Below are 16,299 nucleotides of genomic sequence, written 5' to 3' on the forward strand. Positions count from 1 at the left end.
CTGTGCCAGTTCTAGCCACCAGGAAACTTTATTATTATTATTATTTTTAAAAACCACTTTGTACATGCTCAGAGAAACTCTCATGTTTCTTCACAAGTTCCAGGTGGCACCGGGAAAACAACCATGGCAACGGTGGTGAAAACCTTCCGAGCCAATTCCAGCCAAGCTTACAGTACCTCCAGCCAATGAAATAAATTTTAAAAATGTCCAGTAGCACCTTAGAGACCAACTAAGTTTGTTTGGGGTATAAGCTTTTGTGTGCGTGCACACTTCTTCAGATACCAGATATTTATTTGCGTCAGACCAACACGGCTACCTACCTAACACCAGCCAACGAGTTTTAAATGCACTTTGTGCATGCTCAGAAAACTCACGTTGCACTTCTTCCAAAACCCTTGGGGCTCAGCTGCAGCACCAGAAAATTAAGTATGGGTGGCGTAGCAGGGGGAAAGCCTCTGTGCCAATTCCAGCCAAGCTGACAGTTCTGCCAGCCAATGAGTTTTAAATGCACTTTGTGCATGCTCAGAAAAACTCTCGTCGCGCTTCTTCCAAAGCTGCAGCACCAGAAAATTACTCATGGGTGAGAAGCCTCTGTGCCAATTCTAGCCAAGCTGTCAGTTCCACCGGCCAACGAGTTTTAAATGTACTTTGTGCATGCTCAGAAAAACTCTCTCCGATTCTAGCCAAACTTACAGCACCACACCACCAGCAAACATTGCTATTATTATTTTGGTAAGGAATTACGCGCCGGGGGGATGCACCGCGCGTTTGGATGTTCAAGGTTCAGCTTCCACGCGTTAGAACAAAAAAACTCGACCAGGGACCTCTTTTTGGGGTCTTTGTCTTTGACCAGGAAAACGTAGCAGCTTTGCCAGTCTGGGGAGCGAGGAGTTAAAAGCCCGCCCTCCCGCATCTGTCTGCGCACAGGAAACTCTCCAGCAGAAGTGAGTGTGAGAGAATTTCTCGCTCGGCTTTTTCTTCCCTCCTCCTCTCCCCTCGCCACCCCCCCTCCGTGCAACATTCCCCCCCCCCTTCTCCCTTCATTTGCTTGTTCTCCTCTCCCCCCACCTCCTTCCCTCCACCCCCTCTCCCCTCCCCCTTCCTTTCTCCCTCCCCCCCACCTTCCTCTCCCATCTCCCAGTTTCTCCAGCTGGGATCTGTTGCGCGCCTGGTCTCCAAAAAAAAAAAAAAAGAGAGGAGAGGTGGCTATATTTGTCTCTCTCCAGAAATCTCCCAAACCCCAAGAAATCTGCAAGAAAAGGAGGGGTGGGGGATCTGGAAGAGGAGGCTTGGGGGGTGGTCTGGTTTAGCCCCCCACCCCCCTCTCCCCACAAGCTCTAGGGGCGGGGGAGAAAGAAAGAGAGGAGAGAAAGCGAGAAAGACCTCTCCGAGTGTGTGCAGTCAAAGGAAGGCGTTTTTTTATTATTATTCTTTCTGCAAGCTGGATCTGAGACCCAGGAGCGTTTCCCTTCCTTCCCACGCCCGGCGGGGCTCGGCCAGTATCCCCAGCATGGCAGAGGCAGCGGTGATGGTTTGGACTGGGAACTGAGAACCGGGAGACGCGAAGACTCCGGCTCCGGCACGATCTGGCAGGGTGAGTCGCGCGTCGGTGCGCTTTGGAAACAGCGGTTCCCCAAAAATGTCCAGGGTGTGTTTGTGTGTGTGTGGGATCTATAATGCATGCATGGATGTCTTACTCGGAAGTAAGCCCCCCTGAGTTTCCTAGGGAGTTTGCTCCCATAGGCTCTGCTGGAAGGTTTGGGTTTTTTGATCCTGGCAGAGAGGCGAATGTTGGAACACAAAGGGGGTTTTCAAGAGCATGTCCAGAGTGCTTTTTGCTCACAGGCGCACTTAGTAATAGCCAGGGGGGCTTAGTGTGGATTAAAAACACTTTCAGGCCAAAGATTGTGTACCTTCCAGGTAGATTTAAGCTGGACCTCTTTATCTCTCCCCCACCCCGTCCCCCAAAATTTCTTTCTGTTAAAAAAAACCCTCAAAAATTTCCAACACAAAAGAGCTGGCTCTTTTGTGCTGGGAGTTTTTGAGGTTTCATATGGTTAAACATAGGCTTGCTTTCAGGTGTGGTTGAGAGAGGCAGGGTGGTGCAGTGGTTAGAGCAGGACCTAGGAGAGCAGGGTTCCAATCCCTCGCTTGGCCCTGGAGCTCCCTGCCTCTCAGCCAACCTCGCAGGATTGTTGTGGGGTTTTGCCGAGGGTGGGGATAACACCGCCGCCTCAAGCTCTTTGGAGGGGTATAAATGCAGCGACTCAAGAAATAAACAAGGGCTCTCTGCACATGCTCTATGAGGCATGCAGCTGGTTAGCCGTCATGTGGTCTTGGGCCTGGTTTCCTCCATCTGCGGCCGTGGGGTGCGGTGGGGCACAGGCGTCTCGGGAAGAATGCAAGGCAGGATTGTAAAACACGCTGGGCGTAAATGTGATGAATAAGTGGCCTGCCTTTGAACTGAGGGACACTGCCTCGCAGGAACGGCGCCTCCTCCCCGGCACACAGGCTTCTGTGGGGCAGGCCTCTTTAATCCCCAGCATGGCCTTTTAAAGTTCTGGTGCCAGGAATCCTCCCCTTCGCTGCACCGCGAAGTCACGCTCCCCTCTCCTCTCATAAACTTTGGTCACGCATTTCTGGGGGCCTGGCTCTCATCAGCCCGCCGCTGGTGTTAAGAGGAGTTGGGCGCTCTGCGCATGTTCAGAGGCACCCTTGCCGTTTCCCCAGAGCGGAGCTTTGGTACCGAAAAGCAGGTTGTGGGGCTAAGGCCCCCAAGGAAGAGGTTTTGGAGGGCAGTCTTGCTTTTATTTTGCTGCTCTGGAAGGGAGGACCTGAGGCTGTGGGTTCAAATTTCGAGATTCCGGTTAAACTTTAGGAACGACTTTCTGAGGGCAGGAGCCGCTGGCACTCGGACGGACGTGCTCGGAAGGTGGTGGGCGCTCTTTCGCTGGCGGTTTTTAAACAGAGGTTGGATGGTCGTCAGGGATTCTTTAGCTGAGATTCCTGCCTTGCAGTGGGTTGGGCTAGATGACCGCTGGAGGGCCCCTCCCAACCTTACAGTTCTGTGTTCCTCACCTGATTCCAGTTGCTGTTCTTTTGCAAGAACCGCTGCTGCCGTCGCCACTCTTTGGGTTGGGTCGCCTTCTGCTTCAATGACTCCTATGCTCCACCCCGATGCTTCAACACTGAGCATCTTTCCCACAAGGAAACTCAGTTGAACTAATTGAAGCTCATTAGTTTCAAGGAAGGGCTGGGCAGTGGAACTGTCCAGCTGATGTCTCCATCAACAGTGGTGGAGAAAGGCTTATTTTGGGGCTCAAAATGCCCAGTTGCAGGGCGGTTCTCTGATGCGTGTTTTATGCTTGTCTCTACGGAACCAAAGGGATGCGGGTGGCGCTGTGGTCTAAACCACAGAGCCTAGGACTTGCCGACCAGAAGGTTCGTGGTTCGAATCCCCACGACGGGGTGAGCTCCTATTGCTCAGTCCCAGCTCCTGCCGACCTAGCAGTTCGAAATCACGAAGTGCAAGTAGATAAATAGGTACCACTCTGGCGGGAAGGTAAACGGCGCTTCCGTGCGCTGCTCTGGTTCGCTGGAGCGGCTTAGTCATGCTGGCCACATGACCCGGAAGCTGTACGCCGGCTCCCTTGGCCAACAAAGCGAGATGAGCGCCGCAACCCCAGAGTCGGCTACGACTGGACCTAATGCTCAGGGGTCCCTTTAGCTTTACTGACGGAACCAAAGCACCCATCTTTCACACTCCACACCCTGGGAGCATTAATCCAGAGTAAAAGAGTGCCATTTTGTCTTGGGTACCAGCTGGGAACAGAAGAACCTGCGTCAGAATGAGTCGGACTGTTCGTTGGTCCATTTTAACTCCATACGGGCAGCACTGACTGGCAGCCACGGCTCTCCAGGCTTTCAGGCAGGTAGTCTCTCCTAGCCTCCCTTTGGAGATGGTGGGATTTTACACTTGGACGGGACCCCCAGGGGTCATCTAGTCCAACTCCCTGCAATGCAGGAGTCGCAGCTCTTGAGAATAGAACCTGGGACCGTCTGCATGCGAAGCAGATGCTCTTCCACGGAGCTCCAACCCTTTCTGGAAGTTGCTTTGTACTGAGTCAGGGCCTTGGCCCATCCAGCTGTGTGTTACCTGCACAGACTGGCAGCAGCTCTCTAGGGTTTCCAGCAGGAGTTTTTCCAGGATTTGAACTCAGGACTTTCTTCATGGAAGGTGCCGGCCCTATCATTGAGCTACCACCCTTCCCCGGCTGTGGATTCTTCTGGGTCACACGGCTCTCCGTTTCCCATAGGGCAGTTATTTTGGAGTAAACCACAGTTAACTTCAAAGGGGGGGGAGGGTTAGTGCAAAGTGATGCCCTCCACACACCCCACCTTCTCTGGTGGACTCTCCTTCCTTGGAGGTCTTCAAACAGAGCCTAGATGGCCGTCCCTGGGGGAGTCTTCAGCTGTGATTCCTGCATTGCCACGGGGTTGGAATGGATGACCTTTGGGGGTCCCTTACAACTCTGCAATCCTGTGAGAATCAGGGTTAAAGAAAGACCAAACCAAAAGGAACAAGTGTGATCTCTCTCTCTCGATCTCTCTCTCACACACACACGTCAACCAGGCTTCGCCAACCGGGCCTCTTCCAGATGTTTGAGACTACAACTCCCATCAGTCCTGATTGTGGCTGATGGGAGTTGTAGTCAAAAATATTTGGAGGGTGCCTGCCAGGTTGCCGAAGCCCGGTGTGCCAAACCACCAAGCGCTGCATCAGTAACCCTTCTCACATTTTGAACTTTGTGCATGGGCAGAGTTTAGGTGCGCATTGCGCAATTTGTTTTTTGGTGTTGTTCTGGGGCTTCCTACAGGAAGTGGGAGGCTTGGCTCGGCTCACCCTCCAGGAATCCTTCCTAGGAAAGTCCCTGTGGATCCGTGAGGCTTGCTGGGCCGTTGTTGTGCATTTAACAGTGTGGGTGAGCGAGTGTTGGGGTTGCGAGATCTAGCACCCTAAAAAGCGTGTCTGGGGTCCGTTCTACGGCCAAATGCAGAGAGCAGGGAGGTCTTCAGCTTGGAGCAGTTGCGGGAGTGGGGACAAGAAAGGGGGGAATATCTGTTCCAGGAGCTGGGCGTGGAATGCAATGCTCGGTTTTTCAATGGAGGGAGAAAGGGAGTCATGTGTCGTTTTTTGTGTAGCGGGTGTGTGGGATATGGAGGAGCAAATTGCGAACAAGGGGCTGGCCAGCGGTCAGGCGCTCTTTCTGGCGGAATGAATATTATAGGATTGGGTTTGGAGGGGCAGATTTGGACGTGAAAGAGGAGAGGAAGACATTTCCGGAACTAAGGAAGGAGGTGTGCAGAGAGCAGAAAGAAAATGGGTTGTAAAAGGTGTGCAAAGCCTCTGGAGGGGTTTTTTTTGGGGGGGGGAGCTTTAGGTGCTGGGAATGGGATGCGGGTGGCGCTGTGGGTTAAACCACAGACTTGCCAATCAGAAGGTCGGTGGTTCGAATCCCCGCGACGGAGTGATCTGCCGTTGCTCGGTCCCTGCTCCTGCCAACCTAGCAGCTCGAAAGCACGTCAAAGTGCAAGTAGATAAATAGGGACCGCTCCGGCGGGAAGGTAAACAGCGTTTCCGTGTGCTGCTCTGGTTCGCCAGAGGCGGCTTTGTCATGCCGGCCACATGAACCGGAAGATGTACGCCGGGTCCCTCGGCCAGTAAAGCGAAATGAGCGCCACAACCCCAGAGTCTTCCGCGACTGGACCTAACGGTCAGGGGTCCCTTTACCTTAAGTGCTGGGAAGGCATAGCAAGGAGCTGAAAGGATCGAGAGCCAGTGTGTTGTAACAGCTAGAGCGCTGGGCTTGGAATTCAAATTCCCCCACTCATCCAGCTGCAGTTACTTTGTGGCGGGAGAAAACGCACTCTGCACGGGCACAAAACGGACTCTGCGATTGTGGCCCAATTTAGCTTCTGCTCTGGACTTTCTTGACAATACAGTGGTACCTCGGGTTAAGTACTTAATTCGTTCTGGAGCTCTGTACTTAACCTGCAACTGTTCTTAACCTGAAGCACCACTTTAGCTAATGGGGCCTCCTGCTGCCACCGTCGCGCAATTTCTGTTCTCATCCTGAAGCGAAGTTCTTAACCTAAAGCACTATTTCTGGGTTAGCAGAGTCTGTAACCTGAAGCGTCTGTAACCCAAGGTACCACTGTATTATCATTTGCATGTGTATCCCACCTTTTCCTCCCAAGGACTGTGGCTCTCCCCCTCCTCATTTTATTCCCAAAACAACCGCGTGAGGTAGGTAGGTTGGTGGGGTTGAGAGGCAGCAACTGGAGATTCGAACCCAGGTCCCAGTCCTCATATCAACGCCACAACAACCCTGCGAAGCGGGTTAGGTTAAGGGGCAGCCTTCAGCAAGGTCATATCAAGCGAACTTCATAGCTGGGCGGGCAGGATTTGAACCCTGACCTATCCCAGGTCCTAATCTGAGACACTAACTGCTACACCACACTGCCTCTCTGTATGGATGTGGTTGGCCTAAGACAAGACTTGGCTCCTTGAAGCCTGCCTTGCCCTGAGGGTTTTTCTGTGTGTTCCAAAAAGGGCCAGGTTCATCTCGGGTCAATCTGCCTCCGCTATGACTGGACTCGGAAGGAAATGGAATTTACTGGGTTTCAAAGCCTTTCCTTTCATTTCAGCAATGATGGCATGAACTATATGCGTTGCTTTCTGCTTCCCGCTTCCCCAGAAAATTCGGGGCAGCTGCGGAGAGGGCTGGCAGAGGAGATGGCAGTGGCGCACAGCCGCCGCTGTGATTTTGGAGATTGGATGGGGGGGAGAAGGTGGTTTGGGAACAGCCGCCGGTGTGTGGCAAACAAGAATTAAAAGTGTCGAGCAAAACTATAAAGGAGGCACGCAGAATGAGTGGGTTAAAACAGCAAAGACCAAGTTAAGACTATCAACGTTGCCAGATTATCAAGGATCTTTCCAGATTTGCCAGCCATGTCTTGAAAATGATGTCATAAAGGAATGCCAAATAGTTCCTTTCAAATTATACGTAGTTTTCTCCATTATAAGTGAGTGGTACCCAAGCGTTCAGTGTAAGATCTGTGGCTGTTTTCCACTGAGTTCCTATCCATGCTGCCAAGATCCGATTCTTTTGACAAGATAACCACATTGGTGTCTTAAAATAAAATTCAACCACATTAATTTTGGGAAACAAGCAATAGCTTCTTTAGTAATGTTTCTGATTTTGGGTGTTGGCAGCACCAAATGGGTCTGGCTCAGGCAGAGTCATATGTTCCTAAGCATAAGGATTCAGCAGCCAGGATAGGACCCAGAGCTGGCATCTGAGCAGGGCTCCAGGTGGGTGCTTATCGTCAGATTGCAAACCCTTAGGCATGGAAATCTTCTGCAGTGTCTTAAAAAAAAGGTAAAGGACCCCTGACAGTTAGGTCCAGTCGCGAACGACTCTGGGGTTGCGGCGCTCATCTTGCTTTACTGGCTGAGGGAGCTGGCGTACAGCTTCCGGGTCATGTGGCCAGCATGACTAAGCCGCCTCTGGCGAACCAGAGCAGTGCACGGAAATGCCATTCACCTTCCCACCGGAGTGGTACCTATTTATCTACTTGCACTTTGACGTGCTTTCAAACTGCTAGGTTGGCAGGAGCAGGGACCGAGCAACGGGAGCTCTTTAGTCAGGGGTCTCTTTACCTTTACCTATATATAGGGTGCCTACATTCTGCATGGAGTGGTTGCACGGCAAATGGTTTTAGATACCTATTAGGTCCATAAATTACCATGTAGCATCTATTCAACACAAAAAACAGTGACCATTTGTTGCTGGCAAAGGATAGCTGGACATATAAAGGGCCCCATTACCTTCAGTAGCTTGTTATTGTTGTTGTTTAGTCGTTTAGTGGTGTCCGCCTCTTCGTGACCCCCTGGACCAGAGCACGCCCGGCACTCCTGTCTTCCACTGCCTCCCGCAGTTTGGTCAAACTCATGTTTGTAGCTTCGAGAACACTATCCAACCATCTCGTCCTCCGTCGTCCCCTTCTCCTTGTGCCCTCCATCTTTCCCAACATCAGGGTCTTTTCCAGGGAGTCTTCTCTTCTCATGAGGTGGCCAGAGTCTTGGAGCCTCAGCTTCAGGATCTGGCCTTCCAGTGAGCACTCAGGGCTGATTTCCTTCCAAATGGAGAGGTTTGATCTTATTGCAGTCCAGGGGACTCTCAAGAGTCTCCTCCAGCACCAGAATTCAAAAACATCAATTCTTCGGCAATCAGCCTTCGGTAGCTTAGGGTCTCATCAAACCTAAATCCAGCCCCGCCGGGTGTATGTGTCTTGGACCTCCAATACAGTGCAATTTCACCCCCCCCCTCCTTGGAGTGCCTCTTTCCAACTCCCTTTATAGTTTGGGACCCTGATGCCGGTGAAGGGAAAGAGCAGGGAAAAGGCAGAATACAGTGGTACCTCGGGTTACAGACGCTTCTGGTTACAGACTCCGCTACCCCAGAAATAGTACCTCGGGTTCAGAACTTTGCTTCAGGATGAGAGCAGAAATCGCGTGGCCCCATTAGCTAAAGTGGTGCTTCAGGTTAAGAACAGTTTCAGGTTAAGAAGGGACCTCCAGAATGAATTAAGTACTTAACCCGAGGTACCACTGTAATGGGAACAGCCAGCCAAGGGCATTGCAGAATCAAAGGCGTCTCCAGATGATGGGAGTCGGCCGCCCCCCCCTCCAGGAATGCCCTATCTGTTTGGTCAGGGGCCCTTGGCACCCTGGGGGGTTGGAAAGGAGACTTGACGTCACCCCTCCTGTCTGCCGGAGGAGCCTTTGCCCTCCCCAGCGCTCCTGTTTAGAGAACCTAAGCCACAGAAATGTTCACCGCTGTGATGCTCCCTTGCCGGGAGGCCAAACAGAGAAATGGAAGAGGGAAGATCTGAAGTGGTGGAAAAGTTTTATGGGGGCCGAGTCAAAGGGGGAACCACTCATCCAAGCCCTGCCCCCTTTGTCCAGCCTCATCCACCAGAATACCTCCTACGGCACAGGAGCTGTCGGTTTCTCCGGTCTGGAAATTAATAATAATAATAATAATAATAATAATAATAATAATAATATATTATTTATACCCCTCCCATCTGGCTGGGCTGCCCCAGCTACTTTGGGCAGCTTCCAACAAATCATTAAAATACCGTAATACATCACACCTTAAAAGCTTCCCTAAACCTTGGGAAATACAAAGGTTGTGATGCCGTCTCCGTAGGTGGTGGTTTGCAAAGTTACAGGGAGATTCTGTCTTTAAAGAATATTTAGAAAACGATGGAATAAAAGGAAACATCTTGGCGGAATTAGACTGATCCCTGTATTGTATAAGTTTGTAGGGAGGCAAAAAGAAATTATATAAGAAACATGTAACTGTGCGGTGTAAAGTAATGGGTAGACAAAGTACAGTGAGATTAACTGGAAGTCAGTTTTAAATTTCTTTTCTATAAATTTTATACTTGTGTTCAATACCAGGAGTATATATGATGATAATTTTATTAATCTCCTTATATCTTATAGTGTGGTGGTTGGTTTGATTTTTCTGTTATTTGTTTGTTTGATTGTATGTTTGTTAACTTGTATGTACGCCTGTTTTTTGTAAATGTATTTATTTTAAATTAATAAAGATATTTTTAAAAAGAAAGAAAGAAAGGAGATTCCGTCTGAACATACGGGGAAACTTTCTGACAGTAAGAATTCTTCGGCAGTGAAATGGACTCCATCGGGAGCAGAGTTCGAAACTCCCATTGTTTCAGGCACATTTTGCGGCAGGGAATTTCATTAGCGCGGGCAGTTTCTGAGCTCTGGGCTCAGAACTGCACCTAATATTTCAGGTTAAAACTACAGAGTGGAGGAAAAGGGGGACTTTTTTCTGTCTCCCCACTTCCAGCTACTTTCTGAAGGCTGGAGAAGAGACCTTCTTAAGAATATTAGGGGGTGGGCAGGGGAAGGAGTAGACCATGTGAAAAAAAGGAATATAATATTTTAGTTGCAGATTAGTTGTGCAAATGGCTTGAGATACCTATTAGGTCCATCAATTACCTTCTAGGTCCATCAATTACCTTCTTAGGTCCAGTCGTGGCCGACTCTGGGGTTGCGGCGCTCATCTCGCTTTATTGGCCAAGGAAGCCGGTGTACAGCTTCCGGGTCCTGTGGCCAGCAGGACTAAGCTGCTTCTGGCGAACCAGAGCAGCGCACAGAAACGCTGTTTACCTTCCCACCAGAGTGGTACCTATTTATCTACTTGCACTTTGATGTGCTTTCGAACTGCTAGGTTGGCAGGAGCAGGGACCAAGCAACGGGAGCTCACCCCATTGTGGGGATTCGAACCGCTGACCTTCTGATCGGCAAGTCCTAGGCTCTGTGGTTTAACCCACAGTGCCGCCTGTGTCCCCCATATAGCATATGTTCAACACAAAAAACAGCGACAATTTGTTGTTGGCAAAGGACAGCTGGACATATAAAGGGCCCTATTGCCTTCAGTAGCTCGCCAGACCTAAATCTGGACCTAGAAGGGCCAACTTGGAGACTTCAGGTCATCCCTGGAGGACCAATAACCCTTGACCTGTGTGTACACCACCGCCTCTTGTTTGGGAGAGAGGCAGTAGGGATGCAAGAATCAGCCGCTTCAGTTTTCCATAAATGCCTTTTTCTGGTGCTTTCCAGTCCCTGGGGGAATTTTAACGCTTTGCTCCTTCGAATCCCAAGACAGCCGCTCCATCAAGCGCCTTCTTTCTGAAATGTTGATTTGGCAAAGCTTATCGGAGGGGACCAGCTGCCTCGCTGCCGCCTTCGTTCCGGAATGCGGCATTTGGCCGGCGTTCGCCAGATTGGGTTTTGAAAAGAAAACCCATCAGCTCTTTAGACATTTCACTCCGTGTCCTTCCCAGTCTTCTTCTTCTTCCTCCTCCTCCTTCTCCCAGCTGCCTGGGAGAAAAGAGGCCTTGCATTTTGTAATTGCATCTCATCAGATTCCATTGTCAGGGGAACGAGCGTCATGCCAAGCCAAGGAGCTGTGTAAACGGACTTATGGGATCCGCCTGTCAGAAAAAGGACCTCATTGGGAACAGTGTCATTGATACGCATAAGAACATATGGAGAACCTCCTGGATACTTAATATTTGTGGAGATGATCAGCAGTATTTGAATGTTGTTGTTTAGTCGTTTAGTCATGTCCACCTCTTTGTGACCCCCTGGACCAGAGCACGCCAGGCACTCCTGTCTTCCACTGCCTCCCGCAGTTTGGTCAAACTCATGCTGGTAGCTTTGAGAACACTGTCCCACCATCTTGTCCTCCGTCGTCCCCTTCTCCTTGTGGCCTCCATCTTTCCCAACATCAGGGTCTTTTCCAGGGAGTCTTCTCTTCTCTTGAGGTGGCCAAAGTCTTGGAGCCTCAGCTTCAGGATCTGTCCTTCCAGTGAGCACTCAGGGCTGATTTCCTTCAGAATGGAGAGGTTGGATCTTCTTGCAGTCCATGGGACTCTCAAGAGTCTTCTCCAGCACCAGAATTCAAAAACATCCATTCTTCGGCGATCAGCCTTCAGTAGCTTAGGGTCTCATCAAACCTAAATCCGGCCCCGCCGGGTGTATGTGTCTTGGACCTCCAATACAGTGCGATTTCACCCCCCTCCTTGGAGTGTCTCTTTCCAACTCCCTTTATAATTTGGCACCCCGATGCCGGTGAAGGGAGAGACCATCTCTTGAGGTGGCTAAAGTCTTGGAGCCTCAGCTTCAGGATCTGTCCTTCCAGTGAGCACTCAGGGCTGATTTCCTTCAGAATGGAGAGGTTGGATCTTCTTGCATCAAGAGTCTCCTCCAGCACCAGAATTCAAAAGCATCCATTCTTGATGGTCCAGCTCTCACTTCCGTACATCACTACCGGGCTCCATTAGGAACTCAAGAAAGAGCCTGGCCACTGGATCAGGCCCATGCCCCTACTAGATGAGCGATGCAACCCCAGAGTCAGCCAGGATTGGACTTAATGATCAGGGTACCTTTACCTTTACATTGATTATTGCTTTCATTTTATGGATCAGTGGTCTCGTTAGATAGTAGAATTCATGTTCAGTGGCTGTTTTAGAGGTTGTTTTTAAAAGTCTGGAATGCATTAATCCGCTTTGCATTACTTCCTATGGGAAAGTGCGCCTTGGCTTTGGAACGCTTTGGTTTTGGAACAGACTTCCGGAACGGATTCAGTTTGAGAACCGAGGTACCACTGTGCTTCCAAGGTGGCCGCACTGCAGATTTGTATAATGGCATTATGATCCCGGCAGTTTTATTTTCAGTTTCTTTCCTAATGATCCTCCTGTTTTTCACCCTTTAGCTTGGGATGAAGTAGCCCATAATAAGGAAGTGGGGGGGGGGTGTAGAGGGAGCCTACAGCTTTGGGTGTTGGATCTGCTCTCCTCCGGTGGAGATGAATGGGGGGAAATGAAAACCCATTAGTGGATCAAAGGACTCCCTTCTTTCTCTCCGGCCTGGCTCCTGGCAGCCTGTCACCAGCTGGCAGCCCTGCCAGACTTCCTTGCCAAGTTCCTCCAGGCCCGTCTCGCCCGGAGCCAGTGGAGAGAGAAGGTGGTTGTCAAACTTATCTTACCACCTTGGCTAACAGCCTCATTGCTACCTCTGCAGCCACAGGCCCAGGGGCTACTGAACATGGCAGCCTGGCCCCCGAGTGTCTCTGTGTGGACCCAGGACTCCTCCTAGGCAGCAGAATTCTCCCAGGGAAAACCCACATGGACCTTCTTCCACCCTCTTCTTGAACGATGGCAATGCCTTCTGGATAGAGAGATGTGTGAGAGTGTTTTTGCAGAAACCTTTGGCTTGTGTGTGGCTGGGATGTAAGGCAAGAGTATTGTTAGCCCAGAAATGGAAGCAAGAAGAAATTCCGACGAAAGAAGAATGGCAGATGAAATTAATGGACTACGCAGAATTAGACAAAATGACAGGGAGGATTCGAAACCTGCGGGACCAGAGCTTCACAGAAGATTGGAAGAAATATATGAACTATTTGAAGAGCAACTGTAATCCAGCAAATTATGCTAGGAGGGCTACAAGAGGTTTTGTAAGGAGAAATATATGAAGCATTGCAAAGTAGAGAAAGAATAGAGATATTAGTTATGAGATTTAAATGTAATAGTGAAAGTAAGAAATGTATATTAAATGAATAGATTGGAAAATTTTCAGATGTGATTGATGGAAGTCAAAAAATTGTACAAGATATAAAAGTATGTTTAATTGTTGTTGGAAATGATAAGTTAAAACACACACACACAGACAAGAGTGTGGCTGAGCTGTAAGGCAAGGTAAAGGTAAAGGACCCCTGGACGGTTAAGTCCAGTCAAAGGTGACTCTGGGGTTGTGGCGCTCATCTTGCTTTCAGGCCGAGGGAGCTGGCGTTTGTCCACAGACAGCTTTCTGGGCCATGTGGTCAGTATTACTAAACTGCTTCTGGTGCACAGAACACCGTGACGGAAGCAGAGCACACGGAAACGCCATTTCCCTTCCCACCGGAGTGGTCCCTATTTATCTACTTGCGCTGGTGTGCTTTCGAACTGCTAGGTTGGCAGGAGCTTGAAACGAGCAACAGGAGCTCACTCCGTCGTGGGGATTCGAACCGCCGACCTTCTGATCAGCAAGCCCAAGAGGCTCAGTGGTTTAGACCACAGCGCCACCCGTGTCCCTGTGGCTTGGATGTAGCTTCTTCTTGTTGGCATCCATGTCTCAGGAGATAATGTAGCAGCGCAACTTTTGGGGTGAGGTCAAGCTGTTGGGACGGTTGCAGCTCCTGCTGTGGCTGAAGAGACCGATATGGGAGAGACATGTTTTGTTGCAGCTGTGGCAGATGAAGGCGTCCAGTTGTGCTGCTGCAAATGCACCATGGCTTTTCTTCTCTCTGGCCTCCTCCCAGCGGTCATTCCTCCTCTGGTCACTGCTACAGATGCACAACCTGCCTGTCCGTCTCTAAACACTGCGTTTGTCTGCAAGGGATTCCCACACTGCGGGATTGATATTGCCAGCCTTCATGTGACGTTTGCAGACATTTCTGTAGCACAGAGTTCTGGTGGGAATGCCCCAAAATCCAAGTATTCTGGACAACAGCCATATGAGAAATATGTAGAATAACTAAGCAAGTATTAGACATCACCCCAGAATTGGCCCTACTAAACATGTTCCAAGACAACAATGCCCATTTACACCACAAAGAACTCATAACCCACCTACTTTCAGCAGCCAGAAACACCATAACCAGACACTGGAGAGACCTGTCAGGAGTAAGCATGGACCAATGGTACCAAATAGTATGGGAAACAGCCTTACTAGAAAAATTAACCAATAAACTGAAACTGACACGGGGACAAATAGAAGAAGACGCCTTTACCCCGGTGTGGCTCCCCTTTATCGCATACACAGCCCAACAAGAGAATGACAATAATCCATCAATGGCATAAAAATCAATATGGCTAACCTGATCCAAAACACCCACCCACCCCACTCACACACGAAAAGGAAGACCACCACAGCCAACCACAAATGAACAACCGCACCCTGGGCCAACCCCAACCTCTCTCACCACCAAAGGAACACAAGCGAACAGCAGAGAACCTGCACAAGCAACGCTGACACCAAACCCTACATATAGTAAGTAAAATAGAAACATCGCCACCAGACCCCATCCCCACTCATCTCTCCCCCTCTCCACCTCTTCCCCCCCAATGTCTCAACAAATGAAACTGATTTGTAAAAATGTTACACAGGGAAAATACGAGAGACGTTACACATATTTCTGTAAAACAAGAAAATCTTTAATTAAAAAAAAAACACTTCAAAAAAAGAGTTCTGCCAGTGGTGTCTGAAGCCAGCTCCCCACAGAGCACGTCCTTGGGGATCCTGACATCTTCTGTTCTTTAGACATGAGCAAGCCAGCGTAGACGACGCTGAGACAGGAGTGCGCACAGGCTGGGAACGTCGTCTTGGGAGAGCACATCTTATTTTGGAACAATGTCCTGCCGTGTGATCCCAAAACAGCCAAGAGGATGGAACAACTCCCCAACGAGGAAAGATTGCAGCGTTAGGTTGGCAGGAGCAGGGACAGAGTAACAGGAGCTCACCCCGTCATGGGGATTCGAACCGCCGACCTTCTGATCGGCAAGCCCTAGGCTCTGTGGTTTAACCCACAGTGCCACCCGCGTCCCGAGGTACCACTGTATATATTTGTCCCGTTCTTTGTTGAAGTTTTGATCCTCCTGGTTTCTGATTTTCCCAGGTAATGATGCCATTTCTGTGTAATCCAGTAATTTCATCTGCCAGTCGTATCTAGTATGTATCATGTTGTCTTTCCAGCTCTGGGTATATAACACCAGTCTTGAAAGACCTACACTGGCTCCCAGTACGTTTCCGAGCACAATTCAAAGTGTTGGTGCTGACCTTGAAAGCCCTAAACGGCCTCAAAGGCCCAAAATACCTGAAGAAGTGTCTCCACCCCCATCGTTCTGCCCGGACACTGAGGTCCAGCGCCGAGGGCCTTCTGGCGGTTCCCTCATTGCGAGAAGTGAGGTTACAGGGAACCAGGCAGAGGGCCTTCTCGGTAGTGGCGCCCGCCCTGTGGAACGCCCTCCCTTCAGATGTGAAGGAAATAAGCAGCTATCTTATCTTTAAAAGACATCTGAAGGCAGCCCTCTTTAGGGAAGTTTTTAATGTTTGGTGTGTTACGGTATTTTAATATTTTGTTGGAAGCCCCCCAAAGTGGCTGGGCCAGATGGCAGCCCTGTTTAGGGAAGTTTTTAATATTTAATGCTGTATTGTTTTTAACACTTGATTGGGAGCCGCCCAGAGTGGCTGGGGAAACTCAGCCAGATGGGCGGGGTATAAATAATAAATTATTATTACAGTATTATTATTATCTGGCTATGGTTGGAGGCAGAGATGCTTTTGAATCCCGGGTTGCTGGAAACAGAGAGTTTCCCACAAGCCTCTATTTGGCCGCCGTGAGACAGAGGATGCTGGACTCAATGAGCCTTTGGCCTCATCCAGGAGGCTGTCCTGAGCTTCCGAAATCTTGGCGGATGCTTGCGATGTGATGTGCGTGGCGTCCTTGTATCCTGCTCCTCCTCCATCCGGTCCTCTCCTTTCCATCTCTGCTCCCAGGCTCTATGTTTTGCCCCCTTGCCCTTCCCCACACAGCGTGGTGAAAAGTTCTCATATGGTCCTGGGGACAGGGAGGGCGAGGAGTGGGGAGGAGG

General features: G+C 50.0%; 1 protein-coding gene across 2 annotated transcripts in view; it reads left to right on the forward strand.

The window, feature by feature from the left end:
• The first annotated feature begins 1,124 nt into the window (after positions 1-1,124).
• Positions 1,125-16,299, forward strand: part of PLEKHG2 (pleckstrin homology and RhoGEF domain containing G2) — a 75,138-nt gene continuing 59,963 nt past the window's right edge. For both annotated transcript variants that reach the window (XM_081921892.1, XM_081921893.1), the window contains exon 1: positions 1,125-1,594. The gene's annotated coding sequence lies outside the window, so the exon portion shown is untranslated. The remainder of the gene's footprint in view (positions 1,595-16,299) is intronic.

Source organism: Podarcis melisellensis (assembly GCF_964234715.1).
Source record: "Podarcis melisellensis genome assembly, chromosome: 8".
NCBI classification, from domain to species: Eukaryota; Metazoa; Chordata; class Lepidosauria; order Squamata; family Lacertidae; genus Podarcis; species Podarcis melisellensis.